The sequence below is a fragment of the Cyanistes caeruleus genome, chromosome 13 (genome assembly GCF_971803275.1).
Source record: "Cyanistes caeruleus chromosome 13, bCyaCae1.hap1.1, whole genome shotgun sequence".
NCBI classification, from domain to species: domain Eukaryota; kingdom Metazoa; phylum Chordata; class Aves; order Passeriformes; family Paridae; genus Cyanistes; species Cyanistes caeruleus.
This window is the reverse complement of record NC_141713.1, coordinates 12,264,285-12,281,538: the sequence shown is the minus strand read 5'-3', so window position 1 is coordinate 12,281,538 and position 17,254 is coordinate 12,264,285. Positions and strand designations below refer to the sequence as shown.

Below are 17,254 nucleotides of genomic sequence, written 5' to 3'. Positions count from 1 at the left end.
CTCAGTAACATTTTGTTATTTCTCCTACAAATGCAGCAGTCCTACAGCTTCAGTAAGGAGGAACCATTTCTATCTTAACAGCCAGTGACCCAGGAGGTTTATATATATGGGAGGACACTAACCTTTGGTCTAAGTGTTTCATCCTTGTTCTCAGCTCAAAGAGGGATTTTTATTTTCCTCTAAACATCTGTGAAATACTTCTTGGCCATTTTAGAGACCTCCACATATGGGACTTGAAAAGACAGTTCCTTCTCTGTCAGTAGTATTTCAGATGCTTTTATACAAAAGGTAACAGGAGATGACTATTTGCTTGTGTCTTTTTTAATTACATCAGCCCTTGAATGAAGCGCTCGGCCAGCGGGGCCCATCCTGCCTGCTAGGTGAGTGCCTCGCTCTCTCAGTGAAATGGTCGGGCTCGTGGCTGCTCTCACTGCCTCCAGGGACCTTTCCAAATTGCATTTCTCAACAGGAGGGGTGAAGAGCAATTTCTCTCCTGGTCCCCTCACAAGCTTTTCCCGTAGAAGAGTACAGTTCAGTAGCCACAACTCCCTGTACACAAACCTCTCAGGCAGAAGAGGAGAAACCCAGGTCTCCCTCTGCCTTAACCACAGCGCTTCACTGGGAAAAATAAAAAAGGGAATGGCAGCACCTCTCCCCCAGCTCTGTGAAAAGGGAGACCAGGAAGTAGAGGCAAGGCTGGGGGATATGAACAAAAGCAGAGCAGAAGGGAGATCATCCCCTTTTTGGACCTCAGGAGGTGCCAACCTACTGAGCCTGGTCATGCTGGAGGATCTTCTGGCAGTATGGGCCTGTGTCCACTTGAACCTTTAACTTTGAAAATTAACTTTAAGCACCTCAGAAATTAAAATACAACCAGGTGGTATTTGTAAAATCAGGAAGCTGAATTTCACCTAAACTTCTTTTTGCATCAAACCTTTGAAAGTTTCTACAAAATGTTATAAAAAATTATTCTTTATGGTTTGACAGAGTTTCCACATGATTTGAGAGCACTGCTGTGTAGGAATGGACATAAGTACATGTTTAAAACTTAGGCAAATGCACAGATGTTTTTTTGAACCTGGGGGCCCAAGAGTATGTCATGGAACTTCTCCTGGCCTGACCTGTGCCAGCAGGAACAGAAGGAGGGCCACCTCTTATGCTCTATTCCATTTATTCATTTTGAGTGTTGTTTTCCTTCTCCTTTGAGGTTGCGCTGTAACCAATCAAGTAGAAAATCTCCAAGCCATTAGTGTATCCCAAATAGGAAAGCCATGTCTGCCCTTTGCCAAAGAGCAGGACAGGGCACAGTGGCAGCACATCAGGGTGCCAGCTGGTGGCAAAGAGGAGCCCTGGCCACCACCACGCCCTCACCACGAGTGACAGGTACTCATCCAGCCTGCAGGGTTCCTCCCATGCCACATCCAAGGGTGGCAGGGCTGGTGGCTGTCTGGGCTGAGGCTGGGTAGAATACTAATTTCATGAGGAATTTATTGGAAACAAGCCTTCAGATTGAATTATGGTGTAATTATGAACTGTTTTTGTGTGTGCTACAGGACTGGGCAACTTGCCACTGGGCACAATCCACTGTGCATCAAGCAACCGCAGGAGAACCTGACAGTGCTGCCAGCCCTCCCCTCTCCCTCAATTAAACACTCCTTCTGACTGCCAGTTACACGAATTAAACTGGTTTAGCCTCATTTACAATATCATAAGTGAAGAGCGACAGGCTGAAACCATCAAACACCCTCAGCTTTCAGCAGCCTTATTCCTGCAATGACCATATGCTTGTGCACAGTTGTCTTTCTCAGCTGATCTGATACAGAATTAATTGACACTCCGATTTTAGCTTTAACATACCAGCTGTTAGCTGTAAACCAACAATCAGGGCTGCTCTTTAATCAGAAAATGTACTAGCTACCTTAAGGGTCTAATTCTTTTGACAGCTATGAGTGATTTCTTATGCTTACATGATCCAGGCATAATTTTAGATGAAGCTGAAATACTGCTAAATGCATTGCTTACAAAACCAAACACATCCCACTGATTTTCTCTTTGGCTGGATGGTGTTTGGCAGTTGGCAGAGGGACAGAAGTGGGGCTGGAAGATGAAAGGTGCGTGGCTGTGACAGTGGGGCGAGGCACGGGCCGGATTTCAGGCAGAATCCCCGCCCTGGTCACGCCAGTCCTGGCTCCTGCCAACAAGAACCCTGAGCCTGATGCTTCTGTGCATATCTGGGAAACCTCCTTGGACAACTTCTCAGCTGGTATAATAGAGCATGAGTGATTTACCCCAGCTGGAAGAATGGGTTTGAATTTGGCAAATACATTTAACAACGAATGACTGCTCTTAAAAAGCAATTGTATCACAGGATAAACTAAGCTGTGAGGGCATAAATTGGACAGCAAATGTGGTTCTCACAGTACTTGGACAGCTCACACGGGCACCTAAGTCTCAACACATTTAAAAATATTATATTTTTTCCTGTTCTTTTGTTTTTGCTGATCTTTCATTCTGCTTAGAATGATATTTTTCCTTGAGTTCTAATAAAATGAGTTAAATAATTAATGCCACAATCCAATAACTGATTATAGAATTTTTTTCAAAATTGCATGTAGCACTGTTCACATACTAAATCTTTTTGATTAATGATTTTTAAAGATGTCTTGTTACATCCATAATATAAAAAACTAGAGAAATGTAAGCTACTGAAGTATAATTCTAAATACCTTTTATGAACAGTAATTCATTTTATAAGCTTGATTCTTGACATGTATGTAGGAAATACTTACATGGAAGAAATATTCTAAAGAAACTGCAGATAGAAGCCTCCTCTTCCATACCCCCCTGAAATCTAGTTTATGTCCATAGGTGAATTGCTGCTGTGAAGCCACTGCAATTTGACTTTGTACAAAAAGGGTCATTGAACAGAAGGTCAGGCAGCTGGCCATTTCCATTTCAAAGATGCTATCAAAAGGGCAAGAGGCAGTTCATCCAGCAGCCCTTTAGCAAACAAGATTTTCTCCTTTCTCATTTATGATATTTTTTTATGCTAAAATAGTTTATAGGCTACTGAGAGAAGGGCCTGGATTCATTTTCTTTGGAAAGAAAGTGGACTAAGTGGAGCTTGGAAAGGACTTTGGTTCAAGAAATCATAGGAGCTTTTGAGTAATGAGGAGCCATTTGGTGTCCACTTATCAAGAGCCTGGCAGTAAGGCAATAAATCATTACGGGGGACTCTCCGCTTCAGCTAAAGACAATTGGAAAAGGTAGCTCTTTTATTACAAATTATGGCTTATCACCTCCTTCATGGCAGGCCTCAGCTTTATGAATACTTGAGCTTATTAATCAAGATAAACCAAACAAGTTCAGAAAAGTTTGGGGATCCTGCATGCCAACGTGCCATCAAGGGGGGGAAGTCCTGCAAGGTTTGCAGCGCTGCCTGACAGCCAGAGGCACAATCCATCCCGCTGCCAGGTGCTGACAGCTCAAATGATACTGCTTCTTCTGGGATTAGAGAATTGCCTCTCACCAATGAGCAGCTAAAATTCACCCATTAGGGCGATTAAAAATAGTCTGCTCCTCCCCCAGTGCTGTGTGCCCTTGCTCAGTGGGACAGAGCAAGAGCTTCAGCCCTGCCCAGGCCAGCAGCCCTCGTGAGAGTGCCCTGCTCGCTGAGGGGGTTGGCCGCTTCCTTGTCACTTAAAGAAAATGAAGAGTATCTTGCTCTCAGGGAAAGAATGCTTAAAACAATTTAGGTGCCATATTTTACTCTACTCACCATTTTGCTTGTCATGTCAGAGAGCTTTTGCAGTGCAGCTTTGTGAGCTGTGTTTCACAAATACCAGGGCCAGAAGGCTCTCCCATCAGCGCTTTGGGACTGAATTACCAGGCTGCTGTGGGCAGGAGGTGTGGCTGCCCAGCTCTACCACCCAGCCCTTGGGAGGAGCAAAACACCAATGTGGAAATTCATGAAAAGCTAATTAACCAACATTTCTCTACAAAGAAGTGTGAAAATTTTTGTCTTCATGAATTCTTTTTTTGATGGATAGAACAAAGGATGATCTATGGAGCAAATTTTGCAAGTGGGTCCCCACTGCAAACAGACTCCTGACCTGTGCTTGGGTTTGGACGTGCAAAACAACTGATAAGAGCCCGAAACTCTGGTGAATCCTTGGTCATTCTCCCAGCCCTTGCCATGTCAGAGATAACTGACTGAGCTCACAGCTTCCTCACCACCACAAATATTTCCAGAAACATGTCAGTGTAAGTTCAAAATATGTCATTGTAAAATGTTTATACAACATTGAGCTGAAAATCTATCGATATATCTGTGCTATACCAATACATCCTGATAATAAGAATGCTTCATCACAGCAGGTCAATATTTATTGGAATAAATCAACCCCTTGCCAATGTGGAAATGAAGGTGTCTGTTACCTGAAATTGGAAGAGTTGTATATTCAATTATAAAAACTAACAAATGAAGGCTTTAGCTATAATACAACATCACTCCATTGACTTGATGGAGCTGCATCAGTTTACATCAGATAAGCCTGGTCTTAAAAGCCTTACTGGAATATCTGGAAAGGACTCTTGGATGATCTTTACACAATGTAGTTTTACAGGGCAGCACAGCCAGATATGCAGCGGGCAGAGCTGGCACCTGACAGAGCTGGTGACACCGAGCATCAGCCCAGTGAGCAGCACATAGAAGAGCACCTGCCCCTCCTCAGCCCCCTGCAGCCATGTCTGCTGACACCCAGGTGTGCAGGAACAGCAGTGGTCCTGTCTGGAGAGACCCCTGAGAGGTGCAGAGGAAGCTCTGAGGCCCCTCAGGAGGGGCTGCATGAACAGGAGGATCCTGGTGCTCTGGAAACACCTCTCCCAGCTGCTTTGAGAGCACTGCCACCAGCACATCCCACTGCTGCCAGAGTCCAGCTGCGAGCTGCATCCCTCAGGGCAGTGAGTAAGGTCAGGGATGTGGTAATGGAGGGCTGGGGAGGACTGTGCAGAGAGAAATGAGTAAATATTTTCTGTCATCCCTCCTTAACTTTATCCCCGATAACAATATTGGTTGTGGAAACTGAAGGTGAAGTATACAGTTTTAAATACAGGTGTTGTTAGTCCTAATTCAAACAAGGACATTTCAAACATGTCTGAAGCACGACAGTAGCAACCAGCAGTGCAGGACCACTTGAAAATATGGTCACTAACAGTCCTCTGAAAAGCATGAGGCAAATTGCCAGCTAAATAAGAGCTAGAGGAGTAGCACAGCCCACTGTGTTTTCCAGAATGGTCAGCTATGAGTTAGTTCATTACGTCCTTTGGAGAAGAAGAAGCATTTCCCACTGGCAGATTTCTCCCATGGCCCTGCTCCACAAGCTCAGCTGCTCTGCCACTGTCTCCCAGGGCTGGGGAGGAAGGGACGCGGTGCCGGCAGCACTGCCTGCCCCGGAGGTGCCCTGCCCTGTGCCTCTAATGACACTGCTCTGCTCCTGGGCAGCAGCAGCAGCTGATGCTGCTATTGTTTCTTTGACAATAATACAGATTTTAGACTTACTAGTCACGGAGACATTTTTCTTCCTCTCTTCCTAGTGCAGCACAAGCTACTCTGACACCCCAGGGACGGGCTTAGGCACAGCTCTGCGGTGGGCTTGGTGCCGCAGCGCTGAACCTGTGACCCCGAGCACTGCTGTGGGCATGCAAGTGAATTCAGAGGGACCAAAGGTAACTCTGGGGCTCTGCATCTTCCGGTCGTCAGCTCTGCTTCAGCATCACAGCTACACCTTGTGCCTTTAGGCTTAGCTCAGTTTCCACTTGCCAGAAGGGGAATGAATTGAAATGTTAAGATCTGCAAATGCAACTGGACCTTATGGTGCAGCTTCCCCCACCAGACTGAAGAGTGGGCTCCTCTGGGATTGCTCACAGTAATTATAAAATGAACTATGCAGAAAAACTGTGAAGCAACCCATCAGCTCTCAGTTGACTTTGAAAATGCTAGAAATTATCCTCAGGTGTTTCAGAGAGGTCTCCAGTCAGCCCCAAGTCAGGGCTCATTACCATAAGGGATTTATGTTTGGCTTTCAGGTAAACCACTGGCTCTATCAGATTTTAAGATGCTGGGAACATCAGACTGTCACCTTTAAGCATAATAATGTTTTCTCATTTAATTCAAACACGGTTTTTGTAACCATCAAAGTCAATGAGAGTTTTGTCAATGAGACAATGCTTATGTAAAAATACTACTGAAGAGGCAATCATTTTGAGGTTTTGTATTTTAAAAGTGTAAAACAAAGAGACCTTCCTTTCTACAAAGCAATAACATGTCAGAGAACTGCAGACTTATAACCTAAGGATCTATACCAAAAACCTGTAAAGGGAAAAGCTAACAAGAGGTTGTAAGAAAAGGTCGATGAAGCTGTACAAAAGGGTAAATATTCTGATGGTTTCCTCTCAAATACATTGATATTAGGTTCAGAAAGAATTCTCCAGGTATGTCTGGTGCTCAGTTTCCCAAGTAAATACTGCTTACTTCTGCTTTTAATCCAATAGAAGGCCATTGGTAAAGGTCTGAGGAGTTTGGGAAAATTCACCTGAAATTTTCAATCTTTTCAGTGTGAATTCATGCAGGTTGCAGAGCTGTAACAACTGCTATTTCATTATATAAAATGCTAACATTAAACTTGACAGCAATTTCAGGGCATAAAACTTCAGCAGAGCCATGGAGGTGGTAGAGCAGCTATCTTCGACCTTTGGACCGTCATAAATGGAGAAAGAGATATTTGTCTGGAAGGGAGAAAGTATTATGCTTTTGGAGGCTGTTGCTGCTGTAATTAAGGCAGCAGCCTCCTGTCAGCTGTGCTCCTCCAGCACTGGCTTGTGGGGCTCACACATCCAACAGCGAGGTACTCTGAGTGATGTAATGGTGCAGGGGAGAATTGGAGGCAGAAACACCCAAAGATGCCTGCACCAAACCTTATTGAGGGAGACAGCTGAGAAGAGCACCCTGATTAGACCTTTTGGGTGTATAAGCTATACTGAGTTACCAACAAGAGATGCCAAAAGGTCACCAGAAAGGGCTGAGGAGTGATTTAGTCTGAGTGACACCAGTACTAAGCCAAAGGGCTGAGTAAGTACTACCTTTGAGTCATGCTTCAAAGAGAGTTTTTTAAGAGCCTTGATAAGCTGGGCACAAAAAATATTAAGGAAACATAAAGGACCCAAGACTTCTGATTTAGCTTAGGGTTGGAGGAGGTCCAAGTTTGAGGGTATAAATAACAAAGGAAGGTCTAAATCTCTAATATCCTCTGGAATCTACTTTTCTATCTCATAGCTGAAGAAGCTACTGATAATGTTTCACTTGTGCTGAACCAAACCTCATCATATCTATCCCAATCCTCTCCTCTTTTCCTTCCAAGAGGCACTCATTTTCCTGTCTGACTGCTGAGCATCTAAGCAGTTTTTCCCAACTCTGTGCTTAGGAGAGTGATGAAGCTGTGTTTTCATTCACAGCTTCAGAGCAGCCCCCTGGTAGGAATACATTTTTCCTGGGTGCTGCATGCGTGTCCCCTCGGTACTCTCACTGCGATCTCTTGCTGTCAGAGCGGTGCTGCCGTCACTGATCTATGAGCATGCTGTGATTTAAGGGGTTTCCAAAGTCCCATGGATGGAGCCAGGCAACTAAAATGGAAAAAAATAACTTCAACAGTTCTGCTGCTTTTGTAGGGAAAGGCTGAGGAGAAACATGGCTCACTTGATGGAAGTAAGGCCAAGACAGACAAAACAAAGCCGCAGCCTAAAAATCCCCAGAGCTGAGTACAGGTGGCATTCACCGAGTGTTTCCAGCCCCGAGCAGACCCCCGGCCTGCAGCCCACGACTGTGAGAGGTGCATGTGGGCAGGGACAGCCCTGCAGAGCAGCCTCAGGGCGTTTGGGAGCTCCTCAGCCCCAGCTGAGCCCAAAGCCTTCCCTGGCCACGCTCCATCCTGGCACCGAAGGTGCCGTGAGCCCTGGGAGCTGCCTGGGCTCAGGGCACACAGACCCACAGCAGCAGCTCCGGGCCAAGAGCTGCTTTCTCCATGTCCCAGCACCTTCCTGCGCCCAGCCCCTGCTAGCAAACACTGTCCCCTTCCCCAGAGAGTGTCTGAACCCCCTTCACACCGCCCAGAGCCCCGAGGGGTGGAAGAGAAGGATGCTGGTGGGACAGGGCAGGGGCGGATGGCTTTGTCACCTGCGGGGAGAAAGCAAAGGAAATTAGTTAAAGCAGATTTAGGACTGAATTTTGACCCCAGACCTGCTTCAAAGGAGCCATAACCTGGTACCTTACATTCCTGTAAATTCTGGGTCTTTTGAAACTGGTGAATTTGAAACTTCCCTAATAATACAGAAAGTATTTCCCACGGTGCTAATGACAGCTGTAATATCACAATTAAAATAAATAATTGGTGCTTTTAAAAGCACTATTTTATTTCAACTGTGTTCTTATGATTCAGATATTTCTATGTCTATTCTATGGAATAGACATATTTTCTTCTGACACCTTTACAATTTGGGTTCAAAATGTATCATTACAAAATATGGTCAGTTGCATTAAAATTATAATTAAAAAATTACTTTTTACCCTGACATGAAAAATTTAAAGCTGATACCGTGGAACAAAGCACTTTAACCTACTGGGTAAAAGGAAAGCAATGTTTTATTTTAAAAGTGAATTATTTTCCAAGAGTTTATTTTATAATGGTATAATGACATTTGTGGACCCTTAACCAGAACTATTAGTCCTCACAGTTAATTAGCTCTTAGGGGGAATTTTGCACACCCACACTATGGATTATAATTGCTTGTTTCTGGGTTCACAATGAGGACATCAGAGAGGAAGCAGCATCCCCCAAAACCTGTGTGAAGCCCCCTGACAGCTTCAGCAGCAGCACGAGGGTGCCGGGCCCTCCCCACTCTGCTGCTCCCCAAGGCCACCGAGCCACTGCCAGCTGGGGCAGTCCCTGCTCCTCACACAGGATCCCTCCCTCTGGTTTCAGGATAACCCTCTCCACTGCCATACAGTCAGAGCTACACCAAATGTGCTAAGTCAGGGCTTTTTCCATGATCACCAACTGAAAAAAAATAAGAAAAGAGATTCTGCTTTAAAAAGGTTGCACAGAAAGGTTAATTGTGAAGGGACTCAGTGTGGGAAACATGAGCTTGAGGAGTCTTTCTCCTAGAAAGCCACGAGGTTATAGAAATTGGGAGAGGATTGGGATGGATGCAACTTCAAAACCGTGACCAGGAAACCCATGTGAACCAAATGGTCTCAAAGAAGAGTGACAGCCACAGCCCAGGGAATGCAGAAAGCCAGAAGAGGGTGCTACGATATCTAATTATCCAGAGAACTTATTTAAATTAGTTAAAATATTTCTCTGATGGGGCTGTGAAAGCCTCCATCTGCCATGCACACAACCCACTGGCTCCTGACGGGGCACATCTCTAAATCCAGTCACCACCAGGGTGGGACGCGTTACGGGGCTGCTGCAGTTCATGTTGCAGCCTGCAGCCAAGGGGAGGAGAATGCAGGATAAAAGTGCCACACTGACAGCTGGGGTTTGAGCAGGGAACACATCTCTGGGCCTCATCACTTCCCTGGTCACCACTGCCTGCTTCACACGAGTTGTACCCTTTACTGCACTGATGGCTTCTGGTTTGGGGGTGAGGTTTGAGGGGAGGCAGGGGACTGTTGCTGTATTTTTGCTTGTCATGTAGTGTTATCTGCAGGTAGTTATTGCTCATACAAGCAATGCAGGAATGCTGTGGTGTACTGGCCATAGTCCAGGTAATGTCAGAGATGGCTGCTTTGCATCTCATGACCCATTTTAACTCTTCTGATTTAAACCTTTACCTGACCAAGAGTGCCATAAAATGTACTCATAAAACTTGTACTGTTCATTACTTTAGAAAGTGCCAAATACAAGAGGTGGGACAAGTCCCTTTGCAGACAGGGAATTATATTTCCCTGCTGCCAACCAGGAAGGTACAAGAAAGGACAAGGAGCCCTGGTCCTAGTGATGACATGACACAAAAGCTAAAGCCAGGTGCATCTATAAATAGTTTCTGTAGATGCAGGTTTAAGGTTTCTCTTCTCTGGGACACTGCAGAGAGAGTTGTTGTCCACTGGGCATCTGGACTCCACAGTCTATTAACAGGAAATCTGGCAACTGAAATAAGCACTGAATCAGTCCAATTGCCACTGCTGTTAGTAAGTATCTGTAAGCTGATGAGAGCACAAGCAGTGTTTTAAAAACGTGAGGAAAGGCCATGATTTCCTGTCCTCAGGAGCTTTGCCACAGAGATAAAACAAGTCAGGCACAAGATGTAGCCTAATATTGTTTGCATGCCAGAAGCCTCTGTGCAGTAATTACAGAGATGCCTAGATGTCATAACTATTGAGAGCTGTCAGCGTTTCCATTACAATCCCCCTGTGCATGGAGCGAGCCCCAGATGCCCCAAGGCTGTGTCTCAGCTGCATCAGTGTGGCCAGTCTGGGTCCCTCCTGGCCACCCACATGTTCCTGGGGCACCCAGGATAGGAGCCACTCCACAAGGAGAGAAAGAAAGGATGTTCCAAACTCTGTTTTAATGCTGCACTCAGTTCTTGCAGACCTTGGAACAAATCCTAGCAAGGAGACATTTCCAGAGGACAAGAGTATGATGTTCAAGGTGTCAAATTAAACCCCAGGTGCTCAGTCTGAGAACTCAAACTGCTTCCATCACACAACCCAAGGGGCACTCCACAGCAGTTTCCAAATGGAGCAGGTCACAAAGCAGCAGTAGAAGTTGATGGGGAATATTTTTAAAGTTTACACTTCTTTCCCTAATTTTTTACAAAGTTATGGGGTTTAGAATTTTTAAGATTCTATCTTCTATCTTCTATCACCATTTTTGGAAATAATTCTAGTGGTACAAAGTGTTTTTTAAGATGGGACATTGTGCAATGTTTCTATGGCTATTATTATATAAGCAGGAGATTTGGAGACACAGGGTGAAAATAGAGAGGTTTTTCTTGTAGGACATCATGCTTCTGTTTGCATTCTGTTATAGCTCACACTTAAATAAGTGTGCATTTAATGCATACTACCTTATAAAGGTAGTCTTTTAAGCTATATGTTAAAATGGACTTATAAAAAAATGAATCTGATTTATTGTTCCTGGTCTACTTATTCCTCTTGTGAGCCTAAATACAGTTTTCTCTCCATGATAATTTACACTGATAGCAAAGCCAGTCAGTAGAACAAAATGCTACTATATTAGAGCAATATGTGTCAAATAAGATACTATTGAAGCTAGTAAATATGTTAAATACCATGGAGATAGAAACAGGAGCTGCAGGCCCTTTTCCTTTCTGGTCCATAGGGGAGACACAAGCCTGGCACAACCTGGGGAGTCTCTTCAGCATTGCTCAGAGCACCACATCAAGTCCAGCATTCACATGCACCCCAGCAGAATTTGTTGTCATCTGAAGGAGCCTGCTTTCATTACCTCAGTAAGTCCAAAATTAACAGGAAAATTAAGAGCTGTTAACCAAAAGGCATCAGTCTAAAACTGCAAAAACATTAACTGGTTTAGAGAAAACCAAATATTAGAAATCCCTTTAGGATTGCACAAGGAGAAGCATGTGGGGGGGGTTGTGTGTGTTTTGAAATGCCATGTTATCTTAGGGGGAGATTATTTATTTGTCACCAGCCAACAACTGCCTGAGCAGCGTGACTTGCATTTCTGAGCAGTTTGCTGTGTCAGGATCTGAGCCCTGCCATTTGCTGGGGCCACTCCTGGTCCAAAGCTGGCAAGTGGGAGCACAGCCACCCTGCCACGTTTCCCAGGCTGAAACACTGGCCCTTGGATCTGAGAGCTGTTGGGTGATGCAAGCAGATGTGAGAGCTATCAGCTCTTTACTAGTGCCTGCTCTCTGCAGGCACCACGCAGGGAATTGAGAGGCAAAGTCATCCTGCAAGTGTCCATTTCAGCTCAACCTAATTGGCTGTGGCCTTTCAATCAGGCACTTCATGAAGACACTTAGGAGTGCGCCTGCTGCTCTTCTGCATGGGCAAACTGGAGATGATTTGAGCCACAAGTTAAGAAGGGATGGGCCACCCCACTGCCATAATCAGCCCTCATCAATCACCACGTTCAGCATGGACGCAGAAAGGCTGAAGTGCAGCTAACAAGACTTTGTCAGTTAAAAGCTGGAGCTGAGGGTATCACAAGTGTTAAAACACTCTATTTACTATAGGTGAAGGTAAAGCAATCTATATCCCAATCGCTGGAGTCATTTGAGGCTCACAGTTTGCTGACAAATGTGGATGGACAGATATGTAAAGATGATGCGTCATGAGCTCTGCTGATGAGTTTACAGCAGAAGCCTCTGAATTCACATCAAATGTGTCAAAGGGTGACAGAACTACATCACACAAACCCTGGCAGTTTAATTTGGTGTCAGCTATTAGTGTTGACTTTCAGCACTATTGCCGCTCAGTGTTTCTGCCAGCAAGGTGACACAGCCTCCAGATTGCTAAATTTCTTTGTTGTAAGAAATAGGGTTTGCTCACTGCACAGTAGTCCTCTAATAGAGGAAATCCAGAAGGTCAGGAAACTATTTTTCCAGGCTGCAGCACTCCATTTTGTGACCTAGACTTTTCATTACATTATTTTTGGTTAAGTATTCGATTGTGTCACTACACAAAGAAAATATCTGTGTCTTGGCTTTTTTAATTACTCTCCCTTGTTTGGAAAGGTCTCATTCATGTTATGGGCTCTGGTCAGGGATGCTGGAATTTACCACATGTACTGAAGGACTGTGGAAGTGTGGAAGGATTTTAGAATTGACTTTTTCAATCAAAACATTTTTCAAGGCAAAATGTTATTTTGATGTGTTTTGTTTATCAAACACTTCCTTAGAAGATGGTTTAGGAGTCTGTCAGTAGACCCAAAATTATATTCCCTTTCTTCTATCTCTTCTTAGGTATTGTTGCTAGCCTTGCAAAGAATTGGGAAATAAATAAAATAAAATTTAAAAAAAAGAGGAATAAAGTGGAATAAAAGGGGGATAAGTGGGAAAACAAAAGCTACACTACTTGAAAATGGGAAAGGTTTTATGGAAAATGCACCCAAAACATTTCAAAATGTGTCATGTAGAACAGTTTCCCTTATGTCTAACCCCCAACACCTTATCAATAGGATAGGGTGGGTGAAAAGCAGAGTTGTGTCTTCTGAAAAGACTTGCAATGGTATCCGATTGTATTTCTGTAAAAATGTGTGGTGTGAGCACAGGCGTGCCCAGACCCTGCTCCAGGAGTGCCTGCTGGGCTCCCGGCAGGGGACTGCCTCTGGTGCTCCCAAAGATGGAGATGAGAAAATACAGCTCCCATTGCAGGGAGAGTGTTTAATACACACTCTCTATCATTCACCAGCGCAAGTTTAAGCAGCACATAAGCCACTTTGACACAGCAATATATCATTCAAAAACAAAACCTGTGCACTCTGCACCAGGCATGGGTGGATAGATAGCTCATCAGAGGGGGAGAGAGTCTTTCATCAGCTGCCTTTCACCGGGTGATGACAATAATCATTTCAGCGCAGAGTACACAACCCAGAGTGATGAAGGCAGCAGAACACATCTGGCCTGATCTCTTTAATACCGAATATTTTAAAAACCTGAGAACATTTGTCGGCGTGGTTCAACACAACGCCTGAGCCATAGGAGAAGGAGTTACATTTATTAAAAGAAGAACCAAGAAAAAGGAAGACAAACTGTTTGTGACAGAAAAGCACAATACGTGCTGCATCTAGTTCTGACCGTGCTAGTAACTTCACACTGGGGATGTTACAAGGTCAAAAAAATTTTACAGCTTTGAGCATCTGATCCAAAACTGACCAAAGTCAATTCATTGCAGTCCCATGTATGTCAGTAAGCTTTGGCTTGGGACTCTGTAGTTACATCAACCGTGTGCTGTTCTACACAGCAATATTCAGTCCTGAGATTGTGCCTGTCCTCAGGGTACAGCAAAATGCTGGATGAAAGTGGCCAGCATCACTCCCGTGGGTCCCCAGGTGGGAAATGGATGCAGAGCACTGAACTTGATTAACCAAGGCCACCCAGCAGATTCAGGGCCAAGCCATATCTGGAAACAGGAAAACTCTAAGCCCTGAGGTAGCATTCAAGTATATTTGGGGTGTCTCCAGCCCCAAAGCAAGCTGCCAGATCTGGGGGGGGGGTGGGGAGCTTTGCCATGTGTTGTGCTCTTTGCCTGTTATTCGGCAGCTCACAGGTCCTGTATGTGTGCAATCCCACGTGAGAACTTCACATGGACGTCTCCCAGACACAGCATTGAGGGATATTTTTTGTCTAGAGCTCAAGGACTGTTTTCTGCTTGTCCACTCCCATTCAAACAGCACACATGATAAGGAAATAAAGACATCATCAATCTAATGTGCTAGTCCATAAAAGGCTAGGAGTATGGGAGAACAGGCTTTGTGGTGGGACACAGGGCTGTGTGCTGTCTCTGCCATTCAGGGTCACAGGTATTCAGGGGAAAAGAGCCTACCAAGGGCAGGAGATCATTTCTGAGCATCTGAAGGAACCTGAGTGGGTGTCCACACACAGCTACCTTGATATATTTTTTCTTTCATGTGAGGTACAAACAATGTCAAAAAAAAACCTCTTTGCAGTCAAGTCAAATGTAATGGGTATAATTCAGATTCTTGCTGGTCTTCCAGCAAGTAGAACTTCATCAAGTCTAGAGATAAAACCCTAAAATAGAGAAAAATTATGTCTTCGAGTTTTTACAAGGATTTTTTTACAGTACCATCTATATACAAAACAGCTATCTGCTCAGCAGCAGTTTTTCATTTCTGTATTTGACACAGAGACTTTATTAAAAGCCCTCTGCACTCAGAAGTTAAAGATGGATTAAAAATGGATTAAAAATGAATTAAAAACGAATATGTATATTAACATGTTGGTCAAAAAAAAAAATAAAAGAGATGGAGAAGGGTATAATAAACAAGACAATATGAAGAAACAAAGCTAATTGCCAGCCTGGGAGAGCCATGTAGCACATTCCTAGTAAGCTGTCTGTCTTAAACCCTCTGGATCAAAAAGTGATTAATCCTACAGACAAATGTAGCCTTGATGGTAGAGATACTCAAAATCCCCTAAACAGAGCGATGCAGTGTTATACTTACCATTCTGAAGGCCTCAATTAAAGGGTCTTTAACTTCAGCCTTTCCCATTACGTTCCCTGATGTACCAGGAAGCCCCCTCCTTGTGGAAATCTACTCTGAGCCTCAAAAAATGCCTGATGCCAAGGTTTTCTAGAAAACAGCTTTTTTAAAAAAATAAAAGCTGCTTTACTGTTCAAAAAATAGAGATAGCTTTTTTGTCTGTCTCTGCTGGGTTATTTTATTCAGCGCATCTCCAATCTGGCTTATAACACATTGTGTTAAGTGAGTCCTTTTAGGCTCATCACTGCATCGCTGGCACAAGCACTAAAAGGCTTTAGAAAACACATCACACTAAAAGAATGGGTGCTAGAAAGTGCTCTTGGCACTATTTGGCAAAGGGAGGGGAAGCCTTTCTCAAAGCCAGGCAGCAGTTAAAGTGTTTGTTGCCTTGCCAAAGCCCAGGCTCCTGGCTCCAGCCCTGCCATAGAGCAGCGGGTGCAGCACACCTGGGCAAACCTCAGCCAGGCTCTGGGTGAGGAGAGGGCGAGCTGCAGGCACTGCTGCTGCCACCACTGCGCTCCTGCGGGGACAGCAGCTGAGAAAGGTGTTTGCTGCTGGCTCCAGGCTCTCTTGGATACTTCTTTGTTATTCTCAGGGTTAAAGAAATGCTCAAAACAAACTTGCTAATACAGTAAGTGAAAACAGAAATTTGAGGGAAGTCTAAGTGAGCACCTTTATTGATTGAAAAATTGGGGTGTGAATTATGTGGCTGTGCTGGGGCCTCTCAGAAATATAAGGCTCATGTAAGACCAAGCTCAGGGGGTTTGAGTAAACGGGCCCAAAGATGAGGAGACTCAACCCCATGTATTGGGTGCCAACGTGAGAGGTAATCAGTGTGAAACAAATGTATCCCTCAAATGTTTTGCTCCATTTGCCAGCTGAAACCAGAATTCTGATTCTTACTAATAAGATCCTCGCTATGTACAGTGCAAGACCTGGAGTTCCCTGCAGCACTGTGCTATTTCACGTCCCAAACACTGCTCATCTACTGAACCAACCGGAAAAGACAGTGGCTCCCAGGGGAGGAGGGCAGGGAGTGAATACCTTCCTGACCCCTACAGTTGCTCATTTTATGCCGTGAAACATGAAATTTGATTACTCTTATCATTAGCTTAGCTCACATAGCTACAAATGTTATTAGTAGCCATAAAATTATTGAGGCCCTTTTAAAATCCATTTTTAAAGAGTGTGTGACATGTATTAGCAGATCTGAAACCCTGATTTCAAATACCCTCACTTGAACATCAGAAACAATATGTCGAGCTAAGCAACAGTGACAGGGCTTGAGCTGTGCTAATGAAGAGTGGTGCCATTGCCTAAGAGAAACATTACACATTATTAACACATTAGCCCACTAAGGCACTGTGCCAGCTGTAATAAGCAACCAATTTGGCATGCTAACTTAGATACACAGGACTGCTCAGAAAAATCTTCATTCTTTTTTTCCTTCCCAGTGACAAACACGTGGTGCAACCTGTTCCCATCCCACTAGTGCCCCGAAAATCTCTGCTTAGCTGGGCCCTAATTCCTGTGCACTACACTATTAATACTTTGACACCGATCTTCCTGATGCGAGGTCCAGTTCACAAATTGGCTACATATATTATCTGTGCATGGGAGTGTGGGAGGGATAAATCATATTCATTATTCACATTCATGAAATTCCAAACACATGGGAAGTACTGATGGTGTCCTTGGGGAACAAGAAACAGCTTGTCAGAGATATCCAAGTAAAAGGGGTGCAAAATCAATTATGAAAGGAGGTGTTTCCTGCTCTAACAAGCTAATTACTGTACATCAACTCACAAAGGGAAAACTGATGCTTTTTATTTTTTTAATGGAGGTGCTGTCAGATTAAATCAACTTGGAAGGACGACTGGGTTTAATGTATTCCCTCAGCTGATGCTCTCTTTAACACATTTACATATGCAAACATGTTAATATTCTGTCAGAATCCATGAAATAGGGCTGACAGGGCAGAACCTAAC

At 44.2% G+C, this 17,254-nt stretch overlaps 1 long non-coding RNA gene across 1 annotated transcript; it reads left to right on the top strand.

The window, feature by feature from the left end:
- Window positions 1–10,486: 10,486 nt before the first annotated feature.
- Window positions 10,487–15,407, top strand: LOC147650704 (uncharacterized). The gene is made up of 3 exons (XR_015275797.1): window positions 10,487–10,725; window positions 11,400–11,529; window positions 12,043–15,407. It is a non-coding gene; the product is annotated as an uncharacterized LOC147650704 (long non-coding RNA).
- Window positions 15,408–17,254: the final 1,847 nt, after the last annotated feature.